The following is a 12,850-nucleotide window of genomic DNA, read 5'->3' as shown; positions in this document are numbered from 1 at the left end:
GTGTCCATTCTCCTTAGTTTCATGCTTCCACTTCCAATTACTTATTTTTTAAATTTTTTAAAAAAGATTTTATTTATTTATTCGACAGAGATAGAGACAGCCAGCGAGAGAGGGAACACAAGCAGGGGGAGTGGGAGAGGAAGAAGCAGGCTCATACAGGAAGAGCCTGATGTGGGGCTCGATCCCACAACGCCGGGATCACGCCCTGAGCCGAAGGCAGACGCTTAACCGCTGTGCCACCCAGGCGCCCCCCAATTACTTATTTTAAAGAAATAATCAGAGAGATGTATCAGGATATATGTATAAGAAGCTTTTAGGATATTATTTATAATAATGAATACCAAAAACAATGTAAATAAGTAAAGGAATAATGAATTATAATATATCCATTTGATGGGAATTATGGAGCTATTAAACATTTAATGTGCTGACATGGAAAAATACGATAGATAAATAGATAGTCCAGAATTTTTCAAAAATAAAAAGGAAAGAAAAGGAATAAACCGTGAAAGGAAACACATGGAATGGTACACACACCATTAAAAATGGGTTGGAAATAAATACACCGAAATGCTAAAAATATTGTTTTCTGGATAGTGAATGCAGAATCAAATGATTTTTCGTTTTATCCTTTCTATATAATCCACATTTTCTTAATTATTTCTGTTCTAAACATACAGAAAAATGATGTTAAATTCTTCTTACAATGAGATGCCAGAATGAGGTTGCAGAGAGGATCGAGGAGAAAAGGCAAACGTAGTGGGTTCACTACCTTGGAGAAGAGAACGCGGACAGTATCATGTAAGACCAAGTCAGCCTCCCAACAGGCATTTCATAGAAATTTGAGCACCCGACAGCCAGATCCAGAGGAAATTAACTGCGGTTTTTAAAGAAGGATTGTTGGAAAAAGAAAAGCTTTTTGAACAGTGCTGGAAGTGAAGTGTGGCACGTGAGGCACTCATCTTGGGTGCAACATTTAGGGGAGCACCAAAAAAACTCAGTGATCAAGATGAACACGATTTTAATGGAAAATTTTTTTAAAAAGCTAATGCAAAAATCTATGATGAACAAAATATTAAAATTTATGTAGAGACCGGCTCAATTCTGACAGTGGGATGCAAGCAGCTAAATGAGGGCAGATTTTGGAATTTCCTTACTAAAGATTTTGAAGAATAGAAAAATATAAAATATAGGGGGAAATGGAGAGCAAAATATGTGTTCATTTTCCTTTGAGATGTGGTGATAGGCTAGTCTTGAAACCACGGCTATTTAAACTGAGATTCATGATGTGTTACTGAACAAGATAAAACCCCAATCTTATGTAACTGGAAAATCAATCCTACCTCCGCTAAGGGGGAATGAGAAGATATGTGAGGATAGAGAAGAAAAAACGATTGAACTGAGCTCGTGTCTCCCTCGCTTCTCTCATCATCCCCTTAGGAAAACGAGGACTCATCAAGATGGCAAAGACCTGATGAGTGTTAACACCAGGATAGTAAGGTCATGACAGCAGAAACAAAATGGCAGCCTATTTCTGTGGAATCCATGTCACCAAGAAGAACAATACTTTGTATCACTTGCTGTCTTCTTGGGTTCTGGGTCTTTAGCCAAATATATCCCTCCACCCTGAAAAAAAGTCAAAATACTTCCTTCTAGAGAAATCATGTTCTGCTTAGACCTGACAAGCAATCCTGGCCAAGGAGTTAATCTTACCCATTTCATTATTCAAGTCTTTCTGATGGGAAACAAGCTGGGAAAATTCACGTGCTTGGTAGTGTTAAGTCCTTTCGTATAACAGAATCACGGAACCTTAGCACTGGGAGGTAATTTTAAAAGCAAGCATTTCTCACACATATTCCCCCAAATTCTGCTTCAGTGCTTTCAATGATTGGAAATTCATTATCTTACAAGTTAGCAGCCCCTCTTTTTTTTTTTTAAATACCAAGTTTACTTAAAATATGAAACTAGGTTTTTTTATATTATAAAAATGCTTTCGGGGAAAAACAGCCATCTATACAAAAGGGTATAAATGGGAAAGTTAGTTTTCTCTTCCTATGCTTTGCCTTCTCTGGTCCAGGGGTAAACACGATTCATGTTTGTGTCTTTTTAAAATTTCTGTCTAGAAATTTTCTAAGTACAATTGTGCATATATCCATACAATTTCAATATTATACGAGTGAAATAAAACTGCACATACAATTCACAACCAGCTTTCTTCACTTACTATTGTATCTTGGATACTTTTCATAACAGCGCAGTGGCGCTCTCTTCATTGCCGACAGTCACACCCCCTCACTATACAGACCCATGTAAATATACTGTCATCCACTCTATCGTTGAGAAACCTTACTTTTTAGAAAATATCACTTTCTATCGACTCAACAGCTGTCTCGCTGCAGCTTGCCACCTCCCTGCATTATCCCACCTTCTATTTCCTTTTCAGCCCAATAGTGGAAGATTATTATCATGTCTCCGCTAAATTTCATGTCCTTGAATCCATTACCACAGCAAGACGAGCATGAAGAAATAGAATATTAATGACATGAGAATCAATACAACCAAAAAATAATGGAAAACATAGAGGGAAAATACTAAGAATTTAGAAAACGCACATGGCATTCCATTTTCACTTAGTTCTGCCCATATCCACTCACTGCTTCTGACCTTGGCGAAAGGAAGAAGGAATCACTTTCCAGATAGTGATTTTTAAAAGTCACTGAAAGGGCTGAATCTATTCAGAGGAAGCTGGTAAAAACACCTTGTGTTCAAGAGCCATGTACAAGGGAAGCTAAAACCTGCAAAGCAAGGAAAATTCAGCTTTCTCTAGGATCAGAGAAAGCCTCAAATTATTGCTATATTTCTTCAAATTGAGGGCATTGGTTCCTTTGGCTTGAGAAGTAGCCAGGAAAAAAGGCAGTCTCTTGAACTCCAGGTTTTAGGAGCTTTGGACATTTATTGTCCCCAAGAGAAGCAAATCCCTCGTGCCAGGTCTCCTGGGACCATCCTTTTGAAAATCCCTCTGGGGTACCAAGAACTAAGGATGACAGAACCCTAGGGCTTGTCTCAAGAGCTTTGTTAGGAACTCGGGTAGCAGATGAGGGAGATGCTTTCATTTGTTTACTCACTGTTGGGGTTTCAGAAATGGATACTGCATTGAGTTCAGTCAAGTAAAGCCACAGGAACACTAGATAAGCCTACAAAGAGAAGACCCTAAATTCTAGTTTTTCAGGATCAGAGAATGGACAACTTCCTCCAACTTATCCAAATCTGATCAGGGCACGCAGAGGGCTATGGCAGCCAGGGCTTTTCTTGTCCAGTGTTGGCCCATAGCCACTTTTGTTAAGGTTCACCAGACATACATCTCAGCCTAGCTCCCATTNGCAACTTATCCAAATCTGATCAGGGCACGCAGAGGGCTATGGCAGCCAGGGCTTCTCTTGTCCAGTGTTGGCCCATAGCCACTTTTGTTAAGGTTCACCAGACATACATCTCAGCCTAGCTCCCATTGAGGGAGACCCGCCTCCCACACTTGGAAATGCAGAGGCTTCTGTCAGACCTGTTGCTCGTGCTCTCTTTGATTCATTCTTGGAACTTGCTGGAGAGAGACTGACACAGCAGCTCTCTGCTCCAGTTCCTTTAGTTTCTGGCTCAACGTGACCATCTCCATCAAGGTTCTCTGGGCACAAGGGAGATGTCTGAGGAGCCATCTCAGCTCTGCCCTGTGAAAGGGGATTGCCGTGAGGGTCTTCCACCCAGACTAAGAACTTCCTTCCTAAAACCACCCTCTTTCCCCTCGGCTGAAAACAGTAATATGTGTTCATTATAGAAAACACAGAAAAGAGGAAAGAATAGATCACATAAATCACTTATGATCTCCAACTTAGAAATACCAACACTATTAATATTTTGGTGACTAATTCTCTAATTGGTTTTCTCTGCATTAATGTGTGTGTGTCTGTTTACACTTACACACACGCCCTTATGTTTACAGCAAATGGAATGACTTGTTTTCATAGCTCTTTTTCCTTTTCAATAATATGAGGTCATGCCATACAAAGTTCCCTACGTCCAGTTCATTTGTTCTCTTAGCCATGTATTGTGAGCCTTTCCCATGTAAACATTTTTCCATCCTATCATTTTTAAATAGCTGCCTTGCCTTCTCTCTTGAACGTGTAGTGTGGTGTCAGGATTCAGACGGGCACTGTGCATTGCAATCAGCTGTAGAGTCTTCAAAGGCTCTTTGAGTCCAGGTCAGGGTCCCTCAACAGTGGCACTACTGTCCTCGGGGGCCCGATACGTTTTATGGTGTCATGGGGGGGGGATGTCCCGCCTGTTACAAGACAGTTAGCAGCTTCCCTGGCCTCTGCCCACTAGGTGCCCCCGCATCCTCTCCCCTCCCTGCAGCATATGGGGGAAACCAAAGAGTTTCTAAGTATTGTCAGTGCTTGCTGGTGGGGGAGGGCAAAAAGTTCCTCCTTTGAGCATCATTGGTCTAGAGCATTCTACCATCCTCCACTTACTTTTTTCATTTCATGGGCATGTTTAAGAATGGAGTCAAGATCTTACCTTCAGGACATCATTCATGCATTGTACCATTTGTCTTTCTATACCTGGTATTTTCTGTAAATTGGAAGTCAGTTCTAAAGACTTAATTAGATGCAGGTTAAACTTATTAAAGTATATAAACTATATTAAGATATATATGCTATAAACTGCATTATACTAAACTATATACATAAATTATATGTAAAACTGTATTACATATATATATACACANAACTATATATATGCATATATATACACACAATTTTGCATTACATCAAATAGAGTTATCAGATTTAACAAATAAAAATATAGGATAGCTCGTTAAATTTGAATTTTAAATAAACAACAAATAGTTTTTTTAGGATGAGTATGTCCCAAATATTACATGAGACACACGTTCTAAAAATTATTCATTGTTTATCTGAAATTCAAGTTTAGCGAAGCGTCCTGTGTCTTATCTGGAAGCCCAACCAGGAGGTGCACGCTCTTTGGTTTTCCCACCCCAAGCAATGCAAAATTGATCAGTGTTCCAGGTAGCAACAGCCTGGTGCTCTATTCAAATTGATCTCATCAATATTTTATCATTTCATCTTTTGATGACTTTTGTCTCAATCAATTTTTTATTAGAAGTTGCAAACGGTGCTTTCCTAATCATGTCCTTTCTCTTACATTTATTCTGTGAAACTGTTTGTGTATAGAAGTTTCTTTTCATCCCTTAGGGTGAGAGAGTGAGGTAGGACTGAGTAGAATCGGAATCCACTTGGTCCATGTAATCTGAGTCGAGCGCATATTCGAGTATATCCAGTGGGGGTGGAATTCACTCTTGCTGTGTGGACGACGCGGGACCACACGCCGTCATGCTCCAGCAAGCCTGTGTCTTAAAATCAGCAGACACGTGAGGTGGCAGGAGGATAACACGGCGGGTAGGAGTGGGGTCTGCAAATGCGAGCAAACCCACATGCGGTCCTGTAAGCAGAAGAAACAAAAGCTTTAGAAACGGGGTTGATGACGGCGTCCAGAGGAGAAGAGGTGAAGGGCACGAAGGGCACGAAGGGATCTGCAGCGTTCCTCCGCTGTCCTCTCAATCTGGCCGCAAAGTCTGAGTGACACACTTCAAGATAATCCATGCAGCTGGTACCCAGCCGGCCATGTGCCCTAGACAATCAAATCACTGTGGCTTCTGAAAGAACTGGAGTTGCCACAAAGACGCCAGGAAAGACAGGTCGGAGGACACTCTCTCTTCCTCAGCGAGGTGATGTGTGCCCGGGGTGAAGGGCATCTACACGCCAGGGCCAGGCAGCACAAGGGACTTCATCTGGCTTCTCATTTGTTGACTTTATTATACTGTATTTCCAGTAAATTAAATGTATAATTAAATACCCTGTGCTTACAATAAGAGAAAGGATTAGAGGCTATATCTTGCCCACATTCTACATTTCTCAGTAGGGCTGGCGGGCCATCAGTCATAAAAGAAAACACTCGATGATATTACATAGGAACGAGTTAAAGAGTACGGCCTTAGGTGCTAGTTTCTAGCATGGGTGCAAAACTATGATTCGCGGTTCTCACAAAAGATCAACATTTGGAGTCAGAGTGGCCTAGCATGCTTCGAATGCTCTTCAAGAGGTTTTTTTTTTCTTTTTGGAAAATTGTCTCTAAGGAAGAGAAAGATGATTTATTAAGCTGCAATATCATGATAGAAATAATCGATGAGTTAATTGCTCATTTGTACCTCTAATAAATATTGATCGAAGGTCTACCCATGCCCTGCACTGTGCTGAGCACCAGGTTAAGGACAATGAATCAAACATACATTATATGTGACGAGGAACCAGACAAAAAAGTCATAGATTGTGATGCATTCTTTGACACGGTAAGAACACAGTAATAGGGGAGGAGTAAGTAATCTTCTGACATGCATTTTAGTATACTATATTGCTTATATCCACCAGGAACTAAAAGCCACAAAGATATGTCTGGTTGGGTCTATTTACCATGAAAAGCGAATGAATTAGCATTTGGAGCTATCTAGGGAGTTTGAGTGATGCCTCAGAGCCTGGTCAGCTTCCATGAGTCTACCGTTCAGATGGGGGGCTTGCGTGGCTAAGACACAAACCCTGGGTGATGGGGGCTACACCAAGATTTTCGAAAGAGCAAGTTCACTGGGCTGTTCTTGGCTCCCCCACTTGATAAGTCGGATGCATTCAGCACTGTGAATCACTTTCAGGCTTGAAGCGTTCTTTGGCCTGTGTTTTGCGACACTTCAATCTCCTGGTGTTTCTCCTAAAGAGAGGCTTCCCAGCCTCCGTCACGTAGTCAACAGTGTGCACCTGCCAGTCCGTCCCGCAGAGCGGTTGGCGAGTCCCTGCTTGTGGTGACTCACTGAAGTTGAGACTGAGAGTCAACGGCCCTATTACCATTTCAGTATGTGAAGAACGCAAATACAGGACTGGGACACCCACTCGGGCTTTGTCACGTCACTCTGACCTGTGCTATGTTTCAGTTCATTTATTTTCTCATTTCTTAGGATCTTTCTCCCCCCGCAGGACTAGAATAGTCCTTAGGAGTACTGGTTCTTTCAGCCTTTGCTCAGCCTGAATCTTCAGTCCAAACAAACAAGCAAGCAAGCAAGCAAGCAAATGGAACCTCATAATTTGGTTCTGCGGTGACCACCGATGAATGGCTTAGAAAACTCACACGAAGCTCGATCCAGGGCTCAGGCTTCTCACTCCCTAACATGACGAGTTTAAATGGATCCTCTCTAAGGTCCTTTCCTGTTTTAAAGTTTTATGATGTTTTTTCCTACTTTGGGACTGAGGATAAAAACAGATTAGGAACCTGGAGATCCCATCTGTCCCCCAAGTCACTTCTAACAGACGCCCCGTGGTTTTCGTCGATCCTACCATCCTTCCCATATTCTGCTTTCAACTCCCTTCTTCCTCTGACTTCCACTTTCAGATCTGCCCTCACCTCCTGCTTCTTCTTTTCACTTCCACCTGCGAGAGAGGATCACAGAAGGCGAGGGCACGACGGCTCCTGAACTGTCACCGGCTCACCCAAGAAGAGAACCAAGGACTCCTCCTCCAGGCAGCGGGAGCCACTGCTCTTTGGGAACCAGCACACGGCCCCCCTGAGCGCCTCCCTGAGCTGCCCAAACTCCAGTCCCACTCACTGCCAAGTGCTCGCGTGCCACACCTGCAGGGGCGTCGCGGCCCATGTGCTCCGCTCACGGACGCAGCCGTGTTGCAAGCAGCCCCAGCTTGTGAGGCCTACGCACGAAATTGTTATTTTTTTCCAATGACTATGACCGTGGCCCCATTCCCGCTGGGCAGCATGCTCCCTTAATGACATCTTAGACCAACTTCGCGACCTTTTTATCACTTTGTGTGACTAAAACCGTCTCACTGGAGTCATTAAACACAATCCTGCGTTCTCAAATTTTAATTTTCTATTCGATGTGAAATTCTCTCTGGTTCCCATCATCCCCTGCTCTCCCACCTGCCCCCGAGCGCATAATGTGGCTTGTGGCTCTGTCGGTGTTGGGAGGCGAAGGGTAGTGACCACGCCTCCGCGCCCCTTTCTTTCCCAGCATCAGCCCCTTGTTGTTGTGGGGAGAGGAGAGGGCGCAGAATGAGGCTGAGTGGCCCACCCTGCGGGAGCAGTGGCTCCCGGCTTGGCTGTAACTGCTGTGCCTGCCCCTGACCGCCTCTCGTTAGAGGAGGACCGGTGGTGGTGAGGTCCTCTTTTTGTTACTTGTCCCCATTTCTCCAACATTATTGACTGTTCTTTTGTCCTCCGTCACGTATCCAAATGTAGGTGCTCTCAGAGGAGGGCCTTGATGGGCTTTTAAGAGCAGTGTAGGCCGCTCCGTCTGCCTCCTCCAGCCGGCCCATGCGAGGCCCCACCTCCCTTGGCTGCCATTGCAAGCAGCCCACCCCACAGCCTGATGTCACTGGAGTCCCCTCACCTAAAGAGTGGCCCTTTGGGGAGCAGGCAAGATGGCGGAAACCCCTATCACTCTTTGTTTTGCCTGTCTAACCCGTGGGACAGAGGCTTGGTCCTGCCACATGAAATGGTGACAATGCAGGCTAACTCCCAGCACCCCCAATGTCAGGTCCAATCACTTCTTTCCAGACTTTTCCTGCAGCTCCCCCAGCTGTAGGTGCTCTTCCAGAATTGTACTTCATAAACTGTAAGGCAAACGACGGCCGTGAGTTGTCAACTTGCTGGAGGTGGAGGGAATGAGTCAATAATCCCAAATGTTGTGGGAAAAGTACAGGGATACCACGCCGAATGCCTTCTCTCCCCATATTTAAGACCCTAGCTATTCAGACCTCTGAGTGTCAAAACCTGGCTCTGCTGTTCATTGTTTGTATGACCCCGCTGCTTAAGAAAAACGAGGATGCTACCAGTACCATTCCATAGGGTTCCTGGGACTATTCAATGGGATAAAGCAATCTGACATTAAGTGCTTGATAAACGTGCATCACTGTTGCTATTCAATGTTTATTATTTTTATTGGAACACATTGCAGTCTCCCCTTTATTACTTCGGACTATGGAAATCAAGATTTTGACAAAGTCAAACACAGTTAGGGGAAATGCCCCTTCTCGCATCTCTGTACCCTATACAGGGCTCGGTCTACTGCTATGCACACAGCAGCTGCTCAACGAGAAATGTACTATGGCTTCTGCGACACAGCACATGTTTCTGAAATAAATGCAAAGGTGCCACATACTCCTGGTAAACCCAGGAATACTGTCACTATGATGTGGAAGCTAGTTGCCACAGGATTTCCCTACCATGTGAATGTTTACTGACAAAGAGTGCCTGGACCCAGATCTCCCGGTGCAGTGGAGTGCGGCACGGGCCCCAGCACCTACACAAGGAACAGGGGTCCTCCTTGGCTTAGTGTCATCATACGTCTGTCTGGAGAGTGTTCACTGCCCTCCTTCCAACCACCTTCCTTTACCTTCAAAGCATATCAAGTCTTATGTCTACTGTTGATTTTATTCATTCACTAGAGATTTAACTTTTTTTTTAACCGTTTATTTAGCAGAAAGGCTAATGTTTAGGTTAGTGCTCTGGATATAGGTTTTGCCTGATCTGCCACAATATTTTTTTCCCCAAAAGCCTTGTTATTTTTAGTGTGTATTTTTGCAGAATGCAAGGACTTTTTAAAATAAACGCATATGACGTGATAGCAGAAGCACCTGTGTTATGTTCAAGAACTCTGAATTGAATTGAATGAATGAGTGTAAACCATTTCTCCCTTTTTGTGATTCAAGGACTTCACCCTTTCCACTACCTGCCTCTGTCTTCCCTCATTATGTGTCTCTGCTTACTGGATTATTCCAATCAGCTAGCACATAGGACCTGGCACCTCCCAAAAAATACAAACCCTCGCTTGACCCTGCATCCTCCTGCATCATCATCCCACAGCAAAACTCAGACCGGCATGCTCATTGTACTTCCTCACTTCCTATCTCCTTTCCGACCCACTTCAGCCCAACTTCCACACTTACCAGTCCCCCAAAATTGCCATTGATAAGGTTCCAGAAATTTCCACATTGTTAAAGCCAAAGAAAAATTTTATTCTCTTATCTTCATCCGTCCATAAAATTCAATACAATCAACGATTTCCTCTAGAACAGCGCTCTCTCCTCAGCTTTAGTGGTACATTCTCTGAGATTCTTCCTGCCTTACTGGTCATTTCCTCTGGTCTCTTTCTGGATCTCCTCTTCCACCCACCCTCTAATCAGAATTTCTCACGGCTCTGTCCTGGGACATTCTCTTTCTCCAGCAGCTCTCTCTCTCTCCTTGGCTGATCTCTTCTTGCTCCACTGGCTTTAAACATATGCCAATGATTTTCAACTTTACATCTTTGCTCCAAACATTTCTACTGGTCTCCTGATTCTTATAACTGCCTGTTTGGCATAAACATGTTAGATATCACAAACGCTTCAAATTAAAGAATCTCCAAACTGGAACACTTGATTTTCCTCCCTAAATCTGACACTTGCTCAGTCTTCACCATGTAATGCATGGCATCTCCATCCACCTAGAGATTAAAGTCAGAAACTTGGGAATTCTATTTTATGCTTCCCTCACATTCCAGTCTGTCAGCGAGTCCTGTTAATACCACTCCCAACAGATGCCTGAACCCCATCTTGTCTTCACCCGCACTGCTGCCTTCCAGGCCAATCTATCATCGTGTTTTATTGTCTCCTCACCATTTCCCAATTGCCACCTGGAAAATCTTTATCACACACAGCTGCAGTGTGTGTGTGTGTGCGCGCGCGCGCAAATGTGTGTGCATAGGGATGTGTGTATACATTTGATGAAGAGCCATCAAAGCTATTAAAGGTGAATACACACACAAATGCCTGTGTTTGTGTGTGTGTGTGTGTGTGTGTGTGTGTGTGTGTTCCCTTGTCAAAGTTGATTGATGGCTTTTCATTACCCTTCAAATAAAGTCCTGATGCTTCCCCATGTTCCACCAGGCTCTAGCCACTCGGCTGCTAGATACACATCTAATCTCATTTTGTGCCTCTGTCCCCCTTAATCACTGCTGTGCTTCCGTCCTACTTGTCTTCTCTTAATTCCTGGAATTCTCTAAATTCCTTCTTGTTTGGGGGACTTTGAGCTTCCTATTGCTTGAAATAGTCCTGCCCTAGCCTTTAGCTTGGTCCATTCTAGCTCATGCTCTAAGTCATTTTTGTTGAAAGGCCTTCCTTAACCATCCTATCTAAGCTCAATCACCCTTGTGATTCTGTTTAGCAACGTTATTTACTTTTTACAAACCTTAATTACAAGCTGTTCCTATTTGATTTGTTTACTTGTTTAATGTCTATCTTTTCCAACAGAGGCTTCACTCTGTGAGGGAAAAAATCTGGTCCATCTCGTTCTTGTTCATATTACCAGCACATTACACGCTTAGCACATAAATGTTCGTTGAACAAATAAAGAAATGAATATACACGATGAATAATGTTTTTTGCGCTGAAACAAAATTCTGTGTGTGTTGGGTTTCATGGTAGAATGATCAAGTATCAGTTCTGTATCTCTATTTAAGTCATTCCTATATTTGGTTACAATAATTCAGATTCAGGAATCGCCTGTTTGGAAAAGTATGTTGTGCAAAATGATATTAATAGACTGAAGACTTTGTTCACTCCGGGAAATTAGGACATGTAATTAATCAGAACTCTACCAGCAATCTATGTTCAAAATCTGACTTCAAGGAGGTAGCCCTTGATAATTATACATAGTTCTCTTTTTCTCTTAAAGATGAACATTTTGACATTATTGAAATATATTGTAAATTTGTATATCTAATAATTGAGAATATAAAAAATTATCTCTTATTTCTGATTTTATTTTCCTTCTCATTAACTGTTGCCCCGAAGGTCACGTGGAGAGGATTTTCTTCATGCACCTTTCTGCAACATGACTGTGGCATGAGCTGCGATCGAAACAGACTCATAGGGGCACCTGGGGGGCTTGGTCGGTTAAGGGTCTGCCTTTGGCTTCAGGTCACTGTCCCAGGGTCCTGGAATCGAGTCCCACATTGGGCTCCCTGCTCACTGTGAGCCTACTTCTCCCTCTGACCCTCCGCCTTGTTCATGCTTGCTCTCTCACTCTCTCAAATAAAATCTCAAAAAAAAAAGAGAAAGAGACAGACTTGTAGATGCAGGTGGTCACCAGAGGGGTGACATAGCTGAAGGGGATTAAGAAGTACAAACCACTGGTTAACAAATAAACGAATCACAGGAATGTGATGTACAGCACAGGAAATAGCGTCAATAAAACTGCAATAACTTTGCTTGGTGATGGGGAGCTAGACTTGTTGTGGGGATCATGGTGTAAATCTCTCTGATGTACACTGACACTAATAGGATGTTATATATCAATTACAGTTCAATTTAACCAAACCAAACCAAACGGACGGTGATTGTGTGTTCGGCAGCCTGTTCCGTGGTATGCCTGTGCCCTAGGACTCTTCTCTCCACTTTTCTCTTGTTGAATCCATTTTCATGGGTGCAAAATGACTGAATTTGACAGTCACTGGATGCTGTTGTAAATTGTAAGCAAAAATGCAAATGTTGGCACTGAAATCAAGTGGTAAATTTAGTCACGAAATGGTCATCTGAATAATCCATGACTTATTTTATTTGTTTAGATTATCACCAGTGGAAAATGTTTGTATTTTCTCATTTAAAAAATTTGCAAATCCTTGAGCAATCCTATGAGAAACACTGGCCTATAGGGATGGCCACCAAAACATCCTGAATTTTTTTTTTTT

At 42.9% G+C, this 12,850-nt stretch overlaps 1 long non-coding RNA gene across 1 annotated transcript in view; it reads right to left on the bottom strand.

Moving 5' to 3' along the window:
* Positions 1 to 5,399: 5,399 nt before the first annotated feature.
* LOC117803488 overlaps positions 5,400 to 12,850 on the bottom strand; it is a 19,131-nt gene continuing 11,680 nt past the window's right edge. Inside the window, exon 3 of the long non-coding RNA XR_004627425.1 lies at positions 5,400 to 5,511. This is a non-coding gene — a long non-coding RNA (uncharacterized LOC117803488). The remainder of the gene's footprint in view (positions 5,512 to 12,850) is intronic.

Source organism: Ailuropoda melanoleuca, chromosome 8 (genome assembly GCF_002007445.2).
Source record: "Ailuropoda melanoleuca isolate Jingjing chromosome 8, ASM200744v2, whole genome shotgun sequence".
NCBI classification, from domain to species: Eukaryota; Metazoa; Chordata; class Mammalia; order Carnivora; family Ursidae; genus Ailuropoda; species Ailuropoda melanoleuca.
This window is presented reverse-complemented; position numbering and strand designations above follow the sequence as displayed.